Source organism: Caretta caretta, chromosome 5, assembly GCF_965140235.1.
Source record: "Caretta caretta isolate rCarCar2 chromosome 5, rCarCar1.hap1, whole genome shotgun sequence".
NCBI lineage: Eukaryota > Metazoa > Chordata > Testudines > Cheloniidae > Caretta > Caretta caretta.
The window spans coordinates 115,395,422-115,410,751 of record NC_134210.1 but is presented as its reverse complement, the minus strand read 5'-3'; the positions used below and the strand labels follow the sequence as shown (position 1 = coordinate 115,410,751).

The 15,330-nt window shown below is 42.8% G+C and overlaps 1 protein-coding gene across 17 annotated transcripts in view; it reads left to right on the top strand.

The window, feature by feature from the left end:
* The window catches only part of ELAVL2 (ELAV like RNA binding protein 2), a 168,432-nt gene that overhangs the window by 37,435 nt on the left and 115,667 nt on the right, over positions 1-15,330 (top strand). For 3 of the 17 annotated variants that reach the window (XM_048850781.2, XM_048850776.2, XM_048850772.2), the window contains exon 2: positions 1,036-1,154. The exons of the other annotated variants lie outside the window; for them this stretch is intronic. The gene's annotated coding sequence lies outside the window, so the exon portion shown is untranslated. The remainder of the gene's footprint in view (positions 1-1,035; positions 1,155-15,330) is intronic. 17 annotated transcript variants of the gene reach the window in all.

Genomic DNA, 15,330 nt, shown 5'->3' with positions numbered 1-15,330 from the left:
TGTGCAGATCTAGGACCCTCTTTCTTCTTCATTGCATAAAGAAATTGCTGACATTTAAAATTGTGATCACTACGTATCTGGTTAACTTCCCACTGAGATGAATGGGGCCATTCACAACTCTCAGCTATGGTTCTTTCTGCATCCATTGCATTTGGCTCACCTTTCTGAGTCTGTCTTCACAACAATAACAGCTAGAGGTTTTTTTTTATATGTATGCTGAAATTCTGAAGAGCAGACACCCCTGGTAGTGGTTTCTGAGCCCTGCCCAAACTGTTCTAGGTTTTTTGTTTTTAACTTAATACCATGGAGTAGGAGGAAATGTGGGTGTTTCCAAGGTCAAAATTTAGGTGGTGCTTTGAGGTATTTCTCAGCTGTGTGTGTCCTTTGTTGTTTAAGGGCATTTGTGAAAATGGCCCTTTGTACTCTACTTTGGCTATTGGACTGTTCATTCACCTGCAGGCACCGTCCCTGAAGTGCGGCTGCAGGCCATGTTCAATTGTGTGCTACTGTTTGAGGTACTGTAGCTGGTATCGCTGTATTACACCTTCACTTTGAAGAAGAACGAACTGAATGTTAAAGAGCTTTGAATGGCTTGTGGAACTAGTTGGATGCGAATAAGTCTGACTGCAAAAATCATTAAGCTCAATGAGACAACGCTCCATCTGACCCACTGGCAGAACAGCAACTGTTGGGAGGGTGGTGAGGCAGAAGTCATGCTGCCTTGGAGCTCTGCTCTTGTTCAAGGAGAATGCGATAGAGTGGGTGGCAGGAGAAGAGGCTGAAATTCTGACAGTCCTTGTGGCTAGAGAGAGAGAATTGGTAGGAAATAATTAGTCTCCTGAATGGTTGCAGTACATCTGTGTATACATAGCAACTAGTAATATAGCAGGGTTTTGTATAGTAACGGGTATTTTCAGTAGATTCATGCCTCGTTCTGTAGCAGGATTTTTCTCATTTCAGTGTAATCCATTTTGTGTGCCCTCTTGAAATGCCCAAAAACTAATGTTGTGACCTCTGTTTCTGTTCATTCATTAGCATTAAATTTCATATGCACCAATCCAGTTTCAAGGCAGAGCAAGAGCTTGGGATTTACTTGCTTTTTTAGATCTACCTTTCATCTCCAATCTTGAATCAGCAAACATAACTAGTTAAAGGTAAGCGGCAAACATTATTGCTTACATCAGTTTTTATCAAGGAATTGTCAGTGTCTTAAAATTAACAGTTTGAGTTAACAACCTGCACTTGCTATCAAACAACAATTCGAATAAGATTCGTGGCCCTGGTCTACCCTGGGGGGGGGGGGAATCGATCTAAGTTAAGAAACTTCAGCAACATGAATAACGTAGCTGAAGTCGACGTACTTAGATCGATTTACCGCGGTGTCTCCACCACGGTGAGTCGACTGCTGCCACTCCCCCGTCAACTCTTCCTGCGCCTCTTGTGGCGCTGGAGTACAGGAGTCGACGGGACAGTGCTCAGGGGTCGATTTATTGCTTCTAGACTAGACACGATAAATTGAACCCCGCTGGATTGATTGCCGCCTACCTATCCGGCGGGTAGTGAAGACATACCCTTAGTTTGTAGAAGTATTATTAGGCTAAAAAAATCTTCAAAACTATTTTTTTTTTAAAGGTGGATGTCCCTCTAGCCAGCATATTCTGCAGGCTGGTTTATACTTTCCATTCTGTCCCCTAAATGGAGGACTCTTGCATGCTCATAACTGCTAGAAAAACCATATATGGTAACTAAGTGTGTGGGTGTGTGGCAATCGCTTGCAGTTTAGATTCTAAATCAGTTTAAATTCTTTCTCTTCTCTCCCCCTCCGCTGCCCCCCCCCCCCATTTGCTCATATCCTTAGATAACTAAAAAATCAGAACCAAACTTTTGGGTGAAATATTGCATACCTGATCTGGCCAAAGTGTCAACTTTGAGGCGTACGTCCTTCAGTGACTTTATTTTTGAACTATGTAAGGTGAGGGGAATACTTTTATTGAAAAATCTGTAGTATGTACAGCTCAAATGGCTAAACTGTGAAATTTGGCATGTAAATAGTACTTGGTCATCGATTTACTCCAAGGTAAGATCTTGGTGGGCAAGAGGGGAATTGGTTGGTTAATAAAGCTATTAAGCATCTGAAATTGTTTGAGTTTGCTCAGTAGCTCTACTGAAGATCAAAGATATTGAAGTCTCCTTTGTAACAAAGCTGCAGGCTTTCTGCCCAGCCTAAAATGCAGAGGATTGTGGCTGCTTCTAGGTCCGTTTGTGTAGAAGAGGCAATATAGATAGTCGTCCTCTCTCCCCCACCACAAACGTTTCCTTAACAGGAACAAGAAAATGGGAATAAAAGTGTATTCTGCATCTCTTGTGGGGTTTGCCACCTTTTTTCCCCCCCTACAATCCATGTGTTTTAAGCTTTCACTTAAAAATGAAATCCGTTTTAAAGATATGGCTGTTTCAGAGAGAATAGAGGTGCTGTTTGTTGTGTCCAGGTGCTGTAGAGAACTATGCAATGGCAGCAATGTGAACTACCATCTCCTCACCCCATTCGTCTTTGTGAATATTTAGATGCTAACATTCAGCTTGGGCAACTGCCTCTGACTCTCTAAACAAATTAAATGCACAGAACTGTAATGCAATATCAAGGTTGCACAGTTTAAAAATTGAAGCTGAGAAACAGGAACGTTTGCTTTAGGAATGTAATGTTAACTAGGCCCTATTGCACTTGTGTATCTTGGTATAAATTGAACAGAACAAACAAATGCATTAAGCATCATATTCAAGGACAACAGAAACCGAAAATGAGTTAATGTTGCTATAGGAACCTTTCCCATTTTCTGACTTTTTTTTTTTAAAATTAACTGCAATTTCAGCGTTTCATAAGTAAAAGCAAAAATATAAATTAATCTTTTTGTACCCTTTGGCTGAACATAATCTGTTTCGCCAAAATCATTATGTACCTAAATTTAGTGAGATTGCCATTGGTTGCTCAGGTGTTAACACTAAAAACTAGTGACCAGTTAGTAAACCTCTGACTCAGCTAATAGGGTTGGCGGCCCCTATGTAAATCTCCTTTTCCCCTCTAATGTGAGGGCTTTTCTACCTGAAAAGTTGCACTGGTTTAAAGGAGTGACTTTTAAAAGCTTATCTTTTTAGTTAAACTGGTGCAAAAAGCTGTGGACACTTACTTCGGTGAAAACTAGACTTATTTCAGGTTAATTTAAATTGACAAGGAATAGGTTGAAACTAAAGTGTGACTATACAGTGGCTTGCACCAGTTTAACTACGCGGATTCCTCCTCTTCCCCTCCCACCCCCCCCAAAAAATCATACCTTCAGTTAAACTGCAACAACTGCTGGATGTAGACATGGCCTTAGATATTGTAGTTTGTATTTCAGTTCTGGCTTCATAGGTGTCCCCTGTAAATGTCATTCTGACGCTTGTTATATACTCTTATTAATTGGCTTAACCTCAGCCCATGATCTAAGTCTCAATGCACAACAGCATAGGAAATTAATTTCAATAAACTTGTCTGTACATTAGATTCAAAAGCTAGCACTGGTGCTGAACTTCTGAACACTGTCCAGAGTAATGATACAAATAAGAAAGGCAGGGCTTGTGTGCTGAAAATATTGTGTCCAACCCTCTTCTTTTCCAGAAGAAATTTTATTTTATTTATTTATTTATTTGTAAAGAAGTGTGGCTTAAAGTGCTAGTAACTCTGCATTTAAATGCAAGGAAAGATGGTAGATGTTTTAGTCTGTCATGCATGGTGTTATTTCTGTGGATTGAACTTTTTTTTTTAAAGAAAAGCTCTTATGAAATGAAGTTATACATTGACTTATAAAAGGGCTTATTAAAAAGGGAATTGGGGAATACATACTGGAGTTTCTGACCACTACTATGCTTGCAGGAAACTGCAATACTTAATCCAGCAAACAAATGAAAATATCTGATATAGTGATTCAACCTGGGTGATCTAATGAGAGAACTTTCACTGGAGAGTTTTGTGAGAGAGCCATGTCCCTGCTTTGTTTTTTGACACTTTTTGAGGGCATATAAACTTTTCTTTTATCCTCCTGCAGTGAATCTAGTCTGTTTGCAGCTTTGATACAGAACTCAGTTTGTCGGTTTTGGTTTATGGGTACATCCCTGCTCCTGAAGAACCTGACAATTCTATTCTGCCTCTGCAGCTGCGAGTGAGGTGGGCAGGCCTACTGCAAAGCATTTTCTGACTCTTGGATTTAAGTTTTTCTAAACTAAAATACAGCCTAACTGTAAAATATCTTTTCCGATTATGTTTTAATCTGGCTGGATCTGTGCTGATATTTTTTTTAAAACTGTCTTGTGGGGCTGTATGACTTCAGTTTTGGATTCTCGCTTCCTACAGAGGCATTCCACCAGCACAAGATGGGCATGTCCCTGCTTGATCCCCAGTATGGGCAAACAAGCAGTGAAGAAAAATAAAGAGCATTTACCTATATCCCTAAATAGTGAGCTTTGGTATGTCTGTGACTGGGGAATCCCCCCACAATTTGACCTAGCTCAGGGAGGGATTGCACCGCTCTTCCATGAGCCAGGAGAAAACTGAACTAGGCATGTGGCAAGTGGAGTAGAGGGAAGGGGTAATCAAGTGTAGTTGCTCAAAGACAAAAAAGGCTAATGATTAGGGCCCTACCAAATTCACAGTCCGTTTTGGTCAATTTCACGGGTCATAGGATTGCTGAAATCATGAAATTTATGATTTTTTTTCAATTTAAATCTGTTGTAATTGTAGGGGTCCTGACCCAAAAAAAGGAGTTGGGAGGTGTCATAAGGTTATTGCAGGGGGGATTGTGGTACAGCTATCCTTAGTTCTCTGCTGCAGTGTATTAAAGGTGCTGCCTTGAGCTGGAGAGTGGCAGCTGCTGGTTGGGAACCGACTGAAGGCAGAACCGCCACCAGCAGCTGCGCAGAAGTAAGGATGGCTTGGTATGGAATTGCCACCCTTACTTCTGTGCTGCTGCTGGCAGGGCGCTGCCTTCAGAGCGAGGTGCCTGGCCAGCAGCCGCCGCTCTCTGTCCACCCAGTTCTGAAGACAGCAGTGCAGAAGTAAGGGTGGCAATAGTGCAGCCCATCTGCAACTCCCTTTTGGGTCAGGACCCCCAATTCGAGAAACGCTGGTCTCCCACATGTATGATTTTACCCTATACTATACAGATTTCAAGACCAGATTTCACGGTCTGCAATGTGATTTTCATGGGCATGAATTTGGTAGGGCCCTACTAATGATGACTGCCTGGTGACTGGCTTCAGCAGGTCCCCTCCACCTCCCAATACAAAGCCGTGGAAGGAGAACAGAGAGAGAAACAAATGATCAGTGGACTATTGATATAGCTCTAAGGGACTCTCAAGCCCTATTCCCTTGACCAGCAGCCCATGTCTCTTATGCCCTGTTAGCAGAGGTTTAACCATATGCTCCTTTATGAGGAATCTTCCCCCATCCACCGGGTCTGACATACTCTGGTTGCCTCTAGCTCACCCTCTTCCTTAATCCAGCTGACTTAAAGTTCCATTAGGGACTTCTTGGGAGTCTGATACCCTGCACAGGGATCAGGGGCTTGCCTCTGACTTGATGGGGGCACCGAAGAAGCAGAAGCAGCAGCCTCTTGTAGGAAGTGAAGGTACATTTTTCCATGGAGGTAAACACTCCTAGCTGTTCAGTGAATTCATCAGGTCTGTCTCCGCGATCTGTATTCTTAGCTGATTAGGGATAGAGGAGGGTTAATGTAAAAGCCATAGAAAAGGGTGGGAACCTTGCTGCTTCCAGAAGAAGAGGGCAAAAAGAAAAGCCCCATTCCTCTCAAGATCACAATCAATCTTTCCAACTCTGACCCAATCCAGGGATCCTATCCACAGTACTTGTTTCAGAGTCTTATTCAGCTGGAATCAAGTGCAACCCAAGCACTTGAATACACCTTGGATTTCACTTTTTAAAAAAAGTCAAAACTGAAACAAGAGCTTGGATTCTTTCTCCTGGGAGGAATGACAGTTGTCAGGATAGGCGGGACAGGAGAATAATGCAGAGAAGCCTGTTCCTTTAGGAATAATCAGCCATAAGATGGCCCACAAAACCCAGGCATAGTGTGACAAAGGATGGCTTATTGGACTGCTGATGGACTTGTATCTCATTAGAGTCACGTGGATTCATGGATTCCCTCTGAAGCACCTGGCATTGGCCACTGTCAGAAGGCAGGGTACTGGGCTGGATGGACCTCTGCTCTGACCCAGTATGGCTGTTCTTATGTATGTAAAGGAGGACCTAGGAGGCAACTTCCTTGCAAAGGGTTCCTTCTGTTGCATTCACTTACTTCACTTAACTAATCCTTTCATGGGCAGACTTTGTCCAACTTTCTACCAAGTATGGGAAAGTCTTGTGGGCTGTGAGTAAGCCTTTAGATAACCCTGGCTGCCTTGTTTTGTCCCAGATGTCTCTCTAGATGGCTTTTTTCTCAGCCATGGCTTTGATCAGTGAGCCAGGCATAGAAGTGGCTGTGTTTCTGGAAAGCAGCCATTCAAACAAAGCAGTTCCTGGCAGCCTTAGAATATACTTGAAGTAAACCTTTGGAAAACTGATGGCTGGAGTCTTGGAGGGAACTGAACTAAATCCTACTATCTACGAGACTGTATACAAGGTTCCAAGCCAATCAGTCTGGGGCTGTTCTGTGAGCAATATGGTACCAACACAGCAGAGCAAGATGGAACTACTAAGGGGAAAACTATTCCAGGGAGACTTCTTTGGAAGTCTCACCATCAAACAGCATATCATCAGTACACTCGCTCAGAATTGGAGTCTCAACTGGGTTGCAGGCTCCTTTTCATCAAATAGGTAACAGGCAGGGTCATGAGATGCTTATCCAGTACAATTACAGTGGAGTTGCGTCTTAAGCAGGGGTAAAGCTCTAAAGTCAGCGCGTAAGGCGAAAATTGTGTATAGTCAATATTACCCTTGAAAATCCATTAAATCGCCCATAAAGTACAGTATACTGTACATGGTTTTGTGTATACAACCCTGTACAGTAATATGTACAGTATATAATAGAGTGCATATGCAAAATATAACTTTATAGTACTGTATTCTTAATTACAGGGGGGTGATGTCGATCCGGGAGACAGAGGTGTCGGAGAGCTTGGGTGATGGAGAGGGAGTCGTAGACGAAGTGGTTGACTCTGGTTTAGCTCGAAGTTGATTGTGTAGGCTCGTCTACTGCTGGTTGGTTTTCCTTGAAAAACATGGTGATCGGCAACTGTCGCTGTTTGAGCAGCTCGAGTCATTTCTTGTTACGGTCTCAAATAGTCTGTAATACTACTTGTGATTTCAAGGCTTTGTTCCATAGAGGGATCGTATTCCGAAATTAAATCATTAAAGTGTTTCGCTGCTTGGAACACTTCAGCAAATTTATGAAGATTCCAACTTGCTGGCTCTTCCTGTTTGTCATCGTCATCTTCGTCTTCTGTAGATGATTTTATTAGTTCTTCTAACTCTTTGTTAATCAATGTTTCTCTCTAGCTCTCAATTAATTCTTCAATTTCTTCCTCAAGGATGTCGATAAAGCCATCAGCACCCACTTGCCTGGCCACCTGAAAAATGTGTTTCACTTCTTTGTCAATGGTCGGAAAACCCTTTAAAATCATTCACACATTCTTTCCATAGGTTTCACCAGCGTGCATTGACTGTTTCAGGCTTGATTGCCTGCTTAATATAAGTGATGCAATCGGCAATGTTGAAGGACTTCCAACACTCCATCATGTTAAGATTGGGATCAGCATCCATAGTGCCACGTATCCATGAGAACGTAAGCCTCGTGTACGTGGCCTTGAAACAGCGAATCGCGCCTTGGTCGAGAGGATGGAGGTAGTATGCGGGGGGGAGAGAAACTACTTCAACGTCGTTATGCGCAAACTGGAGTGCTGCAGGGTGGCTAGGAGCATTGTCTATGATCAACAACACTTTTAGTCAAGTCCTTTCTCTTCGAGGTACCGCTTGACCTTCTGAATGAAACACTTGTGGAACCAATCCAGAAATAATGCTGCTGTCACCCAAGCCTTTTTATTTGATTACCAGAACACAGGCAGGAGACTTTTGTTCTTGACTTTTAGACTTTTGCTCTTGCAGCCCTGTAGAGCAAGCCCAGCTTTATTAAATGCCCAGCTGCATTGCCACAAAACAACACAGTCTTTAGCTGCTTTGAAGCCAGGGGCTTGTCTTTCTGATTCGAAATGTAAGTGCGGTTGGGCATTTTTTTTCCATAAGATCCCAGTCTCGTCAACATTTAAAAACTTGTTCCGGAAGATAGCCCTTTTCTTCTATGATTTTCTTTAATTGTTCAGGGTAGGTTTTTGCTGCCTCTTCATTGCAGCTTCACCAACAGTCTGCAAGTTTTTGAGGTTGAAACGGTTCCTAAAACTGTTAAGCCAACCTTGGCTGGCTTTGAATTCCTTCTCATCAGAAGCCTGTCCCTCTTCGGTAGGAAGTTTCTACAGCATGTAGAGGCTAAGAGTCTTTTCTTGCAATGTGTTGCCATTGATAGGCACACGTTTACGGCTCATGTCTTCCAGCCATAAGTTTAATGCCTTTTCAGTCTTCACTAAAGTCTTATCACACACCTGGCTCATCACCTTAGCAGTTATTGGAGCACTTGATGCCACGGCTTGACAAATTTCTCTCTTGAATCTTGTTGCCACAGATGCTAGATTCGTTGCTGCCATATTTATGTGCCATGTTGGAGACCGACGTACCGTCTCTCAATAAGTCCAACACAGCCAGTTTTTCCTCCAGCGTTGGAACAGATTGCTGTTTCTTCGGTTGAGCACCAGATAAAGTAGTTGGCTTGTGTTTAGGGGCCACGTGTGAAAAATACGTATCTTTAAACACTAGAATCACAATCAGCACGGCGAGATGCTCACGCTATGAGAGGCATGCAGGAACTGAGACTGACTGAGGGAAACAGATTCATGTCTCCTGTCTCACGCTTACTCTGGGGCATATGCTTATTGCATGGAATGGTGGGTGGAATCTCCCACACTATTTACAGATATCTTATTTTTCTTTGCCGAGCGCATATAGTTGAATTTGCATTTAAGTGCGTGTATGATGCGACTCGCCTGTAAATGGAATACATAGGTCTCTGTTTATCTTATCCCTAGTATCTAAATGTGTGCTTACTTAAAGTAAATAAAACATCAATGTAAGGAAAGCTATAACCCCTTTTTTTTTACATAGACCTCAGGGGCGTATGTTGTCTCCTGCTCTGATGCCAAGGAGATCAGGAGGGAGCTGTGCAGTTCTGGATCAGAAGGACTGCAAAAGCTGAAATTCCATATTGGGCAGTGGCCCAAGGGGGCCTTCCCCCTCTGTGACAGACATGGAGGTGGGATGGACGATATGGAGACTTACAACAGTTTTCTTCACTTCACTTATGATCAGCACCATTTCCAGTACCTATCCTTACCATTTTGTGTTTCATGAGGTCTGTGGGCTGCTATTTGCTGTTCTTCAGCAAAGAGGTCCGTATCTGTGGTTTTTTTAGAGGACCTTCTGATCCAGGCACCAATCAAAAACAAGGTCCAAGTGGACACATGGGCAGTCAGCAATACATGTACTTCAAGTGCATGACTTTATGATAAAGACTTTGTTCATAGCTGTCAAAGAATAATTCATATTTGGGTGCAGGTAAAGAGTTCATATCTTCAGAATGAAAACAGAAGCTGACAAAAGCCATATGATTTCTTCAGAACGCACAATCCATTCCCTCCTGAGCCTCTTGGTAATGAGGCCTTCCTGTACAGATAATTTCAGATGTCTCTGGAGTTTCAGCCCACTGAATTTTTCTTTTTCCCCCTTTACTTATGCCCCCTAGCTTGCTGTTATGACCAACCAAAAATGAAGCATTCAGATCATTTTAGTGGTAGATGAGACGGATCATAGGATGGTCTGAAAATCTTAGAACCAGATAGATCATCCTAACATAAACAATCATGAAAGGATGATGATCCCGTTTGGAGTATCACCGCATTTGAGACCTCTTTGTACCGAAGACTCAGCAACAACTGGTTAGAACTGCAGTGTATTAAAGGGCCTGATGGTATCAATACCTTCAACATCAAAGAGATGTGTCCTGGTTATGGCAGGCTTTGTTCGCAAAAGCGACTGGGCCACTCTTTCCTTTGTGGTGTGGGTCCTATTGACACTGATAAAGAAGAACCTGTTCTGTACAGAATGCATCAAAGTTGCAAAACCACATAGTGGATTGGCAAAGCAGACCAGGGAATTCACAGATGTTTTGCGCACATAACCAGAACATTTGACAAGTCAATAGATCTGTTTTCAGGCACAAAACAGCCAAATGCTGTACCAGTTCATGGAATGGTGGCAACAGAGACACTTGCCCAGACCAGAGAACCTGTTATATGCCTTCTGCTGTTCCTACTTCTGTGTAGGATTATGCAGAAAATCCAGGAATCCAATGGCTTCTGTAATTCTTGTAGCACCACACTGGCTTGAAGGATGTAATTAGTGGTCTTAGTAAACATGATCTCAGAATTACCACTGTTCATCTCCTAGAAATCTCCTCTTGTATGTAAAGGCTCATCATATATAGCAAGACTCTAGCAGACAAAAGCTGGCTGCCTAGAATTTGTATGAAAGCAACTAAGGTGGATATTTTAATAGGTAACTTACCACTTGAATTTCCAGTTAATAGTTGTCGAGAACATACTGTATAATCTGGTACCCTAAGCAGAATCGCACTAAGGTCAGCTAAGATACAAATTACCTACCAGAGTGCCTGCAAGTTGGCCTTGCTGTGGGTTTAAAGGCCCCCAAATTTAAGGTGTGCGCCTACTCTATGCAGTGCACAGAGGACTAAAGCAATTGAGAGATCAAGGTCATTTGGGTGTTGGGGACAACAAGGCTTCAAAGTGTGGTGTGTTGAGTTTGGTTTTTTTTTTTCTATCTAGGTAGATCAGATAGTGTATACAAGGCAGAGACTTGCATTTTCCTTCTGCACTCAGATTACACTCCCAACAAGCAGGAGTAGTCACTTGCAGATATTTAAGTGTCTGTTACCATGCAAAGTACCCACCAGGCACATTACTTCAGAGTTGACACCAAGCCTTAACTGGCACTGAAACAGCAGTCCTTGAAGTCTGTTTGTGTTGGGTGAGTACTTGATCTGTCGCACACAACCACAGCTGCTACACTTAGTTATTCTACCAGAGGGAGTGTGGGTGCCAGATTTTATCTTGATTACCCCCCCCCCCCCCCCACGGAGGCTTCCTTGTGCTTGCTGCTGCCTTCTCCTCACCCTCTGATTCCAAAGAAAATCAAGTTGGGACAAGGCAGTTCTGATCTTGCTGTATAGATTTTTATATGGCACCTATCACTGTGACTTCTTGGTATCCTAATGGCTTTTGGACAGGGTACTCTATTCCACACTGAAGTCAAGCGTATAACTATCAGAGTATACTGCCACACCGGTGGACTGTTTCTCCAGTGTTGCATGTTCAGTTCAAGTCTTCATTTTGCCAAGTGCCTAGAGAAAGCAGCTTTTCTTAAGTTTAAGACTCACACGGGTCGGGTGTCTGCTTGGAGGGGGCATTAAGGGTTCATTGGTTCCCTCCCTTCTCCCCCCCACCCCCCCACTGGGACCCATCTTGTTATCAGGTTTCTGATTGCTGCTGAGACTTTGCAGTTAGTGTGCCCCCTAGCTGTTCTTGAATCCTAAACCTGGTCTTGCACAGGCTCTTTAAAGCCTTGCACGCAAAAAAAATCTTTCAGCTTTCTAGTGAAGTGCCTTTCTCCTTGCTTAGGAGAGTGGGAAGTTGGCTGCTCTATGCAGAAGATACCCCTTTGTAATTTCCCTTATGGCAATCCATCAGTCTCCTTTGCCTTGTGTGTGTACCTGTCACACTTTTTTCTGATGTGTTCTGTGCTGGTAGAATGTAGTCCAGATTACAAGTTTCAGGGGCCCTCCACTACTTCAGTGGTCCCAAAACAAAAGGGGTGGGGCAGAAGCTTCTTATTTAGTTCTGAAAAGTACCTGTACTTGCATTGAGGAAGACTACACTCGTAGCAGAAGGGCATCATAACCACCTGGGTGTGAGGGAAAGGCTGTCTTGAGCAGAAAGAGTATCCACTTTTGGCAAGACTTGCCAGCCAATCAACACTTCTACTTAATGCTCGATTACATTATAGCAAATGGATGCATCGCAAATAATGAATTTATCCTCACAACACTGATGTGAATTAAAAGTAGTAGGTCCCATTGTACTAGTGTTTGTTTTTTGTTTTGGTCGGGGGGAGGAAGGGAAGAGAACTGAGGAACAGTTTAAATGAATTGGCTAAGGTCATTCAGGAGGCATGTGGCATGGCACTGTACTAAACTGTCTTACTGTTTTAGTTGATGTGACAGCAGGTGCAAGGCTTTGCCATCACGTCCAAAAGTCTGATCCAAGAAAGTACTCAACGTTGCAATGCACGGTCCAGATGAGGAGGAAGGCTCCTTGCAGAAAGAGGAGATTTTGGTTATACGCAGTCATCTGTATTACTGCAAAGACCACTGCTACCTGTGTAACATGTATACCACTATGTGTGTTGGATTCTCAGTCATGGGAGGGGTTTTTAAACTAATGAGGCTTTGATTAGATGAGAGGGAGCTGTGATGGATGCAGAACATCTGTTGTCCATCTGATGGGAAGAGTTACCCGTTTTTTTGTTAGCAAAGAGTGCTAGCCTAGTTAGACTGGCTCTCTTTACAGAAGGGTAACTTAAGACTGGGCACGTGACTTCCGTGCAACAGATCCTTCTCTGACCTTTCCCCTTTCTTCCCCCATCCTTACCCTTTACCGAACTCCTTTATGGAAAGTTGTAGTCATCAAGGAAAGACCAGATAGCTTGATACAACCTCAGTAGATGTGTATGGACATTCCTCTGCCCTCTCAATCTAGGTGGTCTCTGCAGGGCAAGGGGTGTGGCTGGTAACCCTGTCCCACAAATTGTGGTGTAGATTCCTCTGTAGCACAAAGCTATTAGCTGCTTTTTTCCCCCCCTTAAAGTCAGGTAGGCCATACACTAGAGGCAATCTCACTGAGGAAAAACTAGTTAAAATCCCTTTCTGAGTGCATGGAATAAAGGTAATCCAAGTCAAGGAACCAGAAAAATACCCTATGACTCATTTGACCAAACTCAACCAACTTTGAGTTCAGCTTTGTAAAACTTCATTGTTCATACGGTCCTGTCAGCACTAAAACTGCTCTCATATTGTGAACATTCTGGGAATAAAGAAACTCATGAGGAAGCAGGTGCTGTCATTACCTTTATTGGGAGTCCTGAAAGGTGGTTTTGTTGAAGGTTGGGACAGTGCAGCTGGGGTACCCCAGATGTCATATACCAATCTACAGACAAAATTGGTGCACGTGTTCAGACCAGGTAGCTCCACACATCACAGTAAGTTTGCCTGGCATCTGGTGTGAAGCCGGCTTCTGCAGTGACGCTATCCAGAGCTGTTGATGTGGGGGGAGTGGTTGAATGGTTCTTAGGTTCTCGTCTTCATCCTTCTCTATATTTATTTGTTAAGAAAAGTGGATAGACAAGAACCCAAGTATAGGCAGGGACTCCTGGCAAAAAGCTGGCCTGTGGTCAACTTCTGGCTCTTCCAGAGGCACATTAATGTCTTCCAATCTTTTGTTTAAACAAAGTCTATTGGTTTTAACTAAATTAGTTTAGAAACTGGTGCAATCTGTGGTGGAATTGGAGAAAATGACTTAAGCTAAGTTTTCATATCTGGTACTTTGAAACTGACCTGAAGAGTGAGTGTCCCACCCACTGGTGGTTGCACTGATTTAACTGATTCAGTTTCTATACCAAATTTAGTTTTAAATGGTTTTAACAGGCTTAAATCTCCCCATCTTCCCATGAAATCCGTTTGCTGCATTCCCAGTTTTCTTGGCAGTGACACTACTGCATTTAGTGATTCTGTAGTATAATAGGTTGGGTATAACATTGTCAAGTGGTAATGACATAGGAGTGTTTAACCTGCCATAAGAAAAGGAGGACTTGTGGCACCTTAGAGACTAGCCAATTTATTTGAGCATAAGCTTTCGTGAGCTACAGCTCGCTTCATCGGATGCAGTGAACTGTAGCTCACGAAAGCTTATGCTCAAATAAATTGGCTAGTCTCTAAGGTGCCACAAGTACTCCTTTTCTTTTTGCGAATACAGACTAACACGGCTGTAACTCTGTAACCTGCCATAGTTAGCTCAGCCTGGTATGCTGATTCCTCTTAGGACACAATATTGTGCCCCTGCCACTAGGGGAACACAGCTACATAGGAAAACCAAACACTCCAGTCAGTTTTCTAAACCAGATTTACTTTTGGTGATGGTATCTGCGTTGTATAACTTCCCTCCACTTCGGACTGATCATATTTCAGAGGTGACGCACGTTTTTACAAAAACAGCTTACCAGTAAGCACACTGCACCAGTTGTAACCTATTTGTATCGTCCCTGTCTTAAGTGATTTGCCCTCATTCTCTCTTGTAATAATATCATTTTAGCTCAGTAGGATTCATATCCAGAGACCTGATGAAAGACTATGCCAAGTGTAAACATATGCAGCATGTTTCTTGTTAACTTATAAAATATGTCCATGCAAGATTGGCCAACAGAACAAAATATTAAAACCTACCTGGCAGTGTTAAAATAAATCCTGTTTAGCTTCATGAAAAGCACAACAAACTTGGGGAGGTAAGACCCTAGGTCAGTGTTTCATAACTAGTGCCTCCCCCAGCAGGATCATGGAAGACAATTGAGTAGAGGTGGGAGAATGGGAGTGTGAGGCAAAGCAAAGAATCCTGCTCCCCCAAACCCTTATGCATGCTTATCCTTCAAAGTTTGTGTTTTGTTAACCTCTTGAAAGTCAGATTTTAGAGGCTTGTTATCACTGGCTTACAGTACAGGTAAGGGGGGAGGGAGGGTTGCAAAAAAAAAATTGTCTTGTAATAAGAGTGCCAACTTGAAAAGATTGAGAAACACTGCTCCCTAGTGGAAAAACCTTACTGTAATTGGGGAGAGGGGGTGTAGTTAGGCAATGTAAAACTCTTAAAATTTGTTTTAGAACGGATAGGCAATGATAGTATGTAGTCCTTGGCTTCCCTATACCATAATGCTGACCTTCCCTCCTGAGTGGAATGAACACATTGCAAGAATGGCCTCTACTGCCTTTTAAAAATAAGGATCCTGAAGTGCATTTCCAGTGTGTTCCAACTAATGGACTATCTATATGCATTCTAATG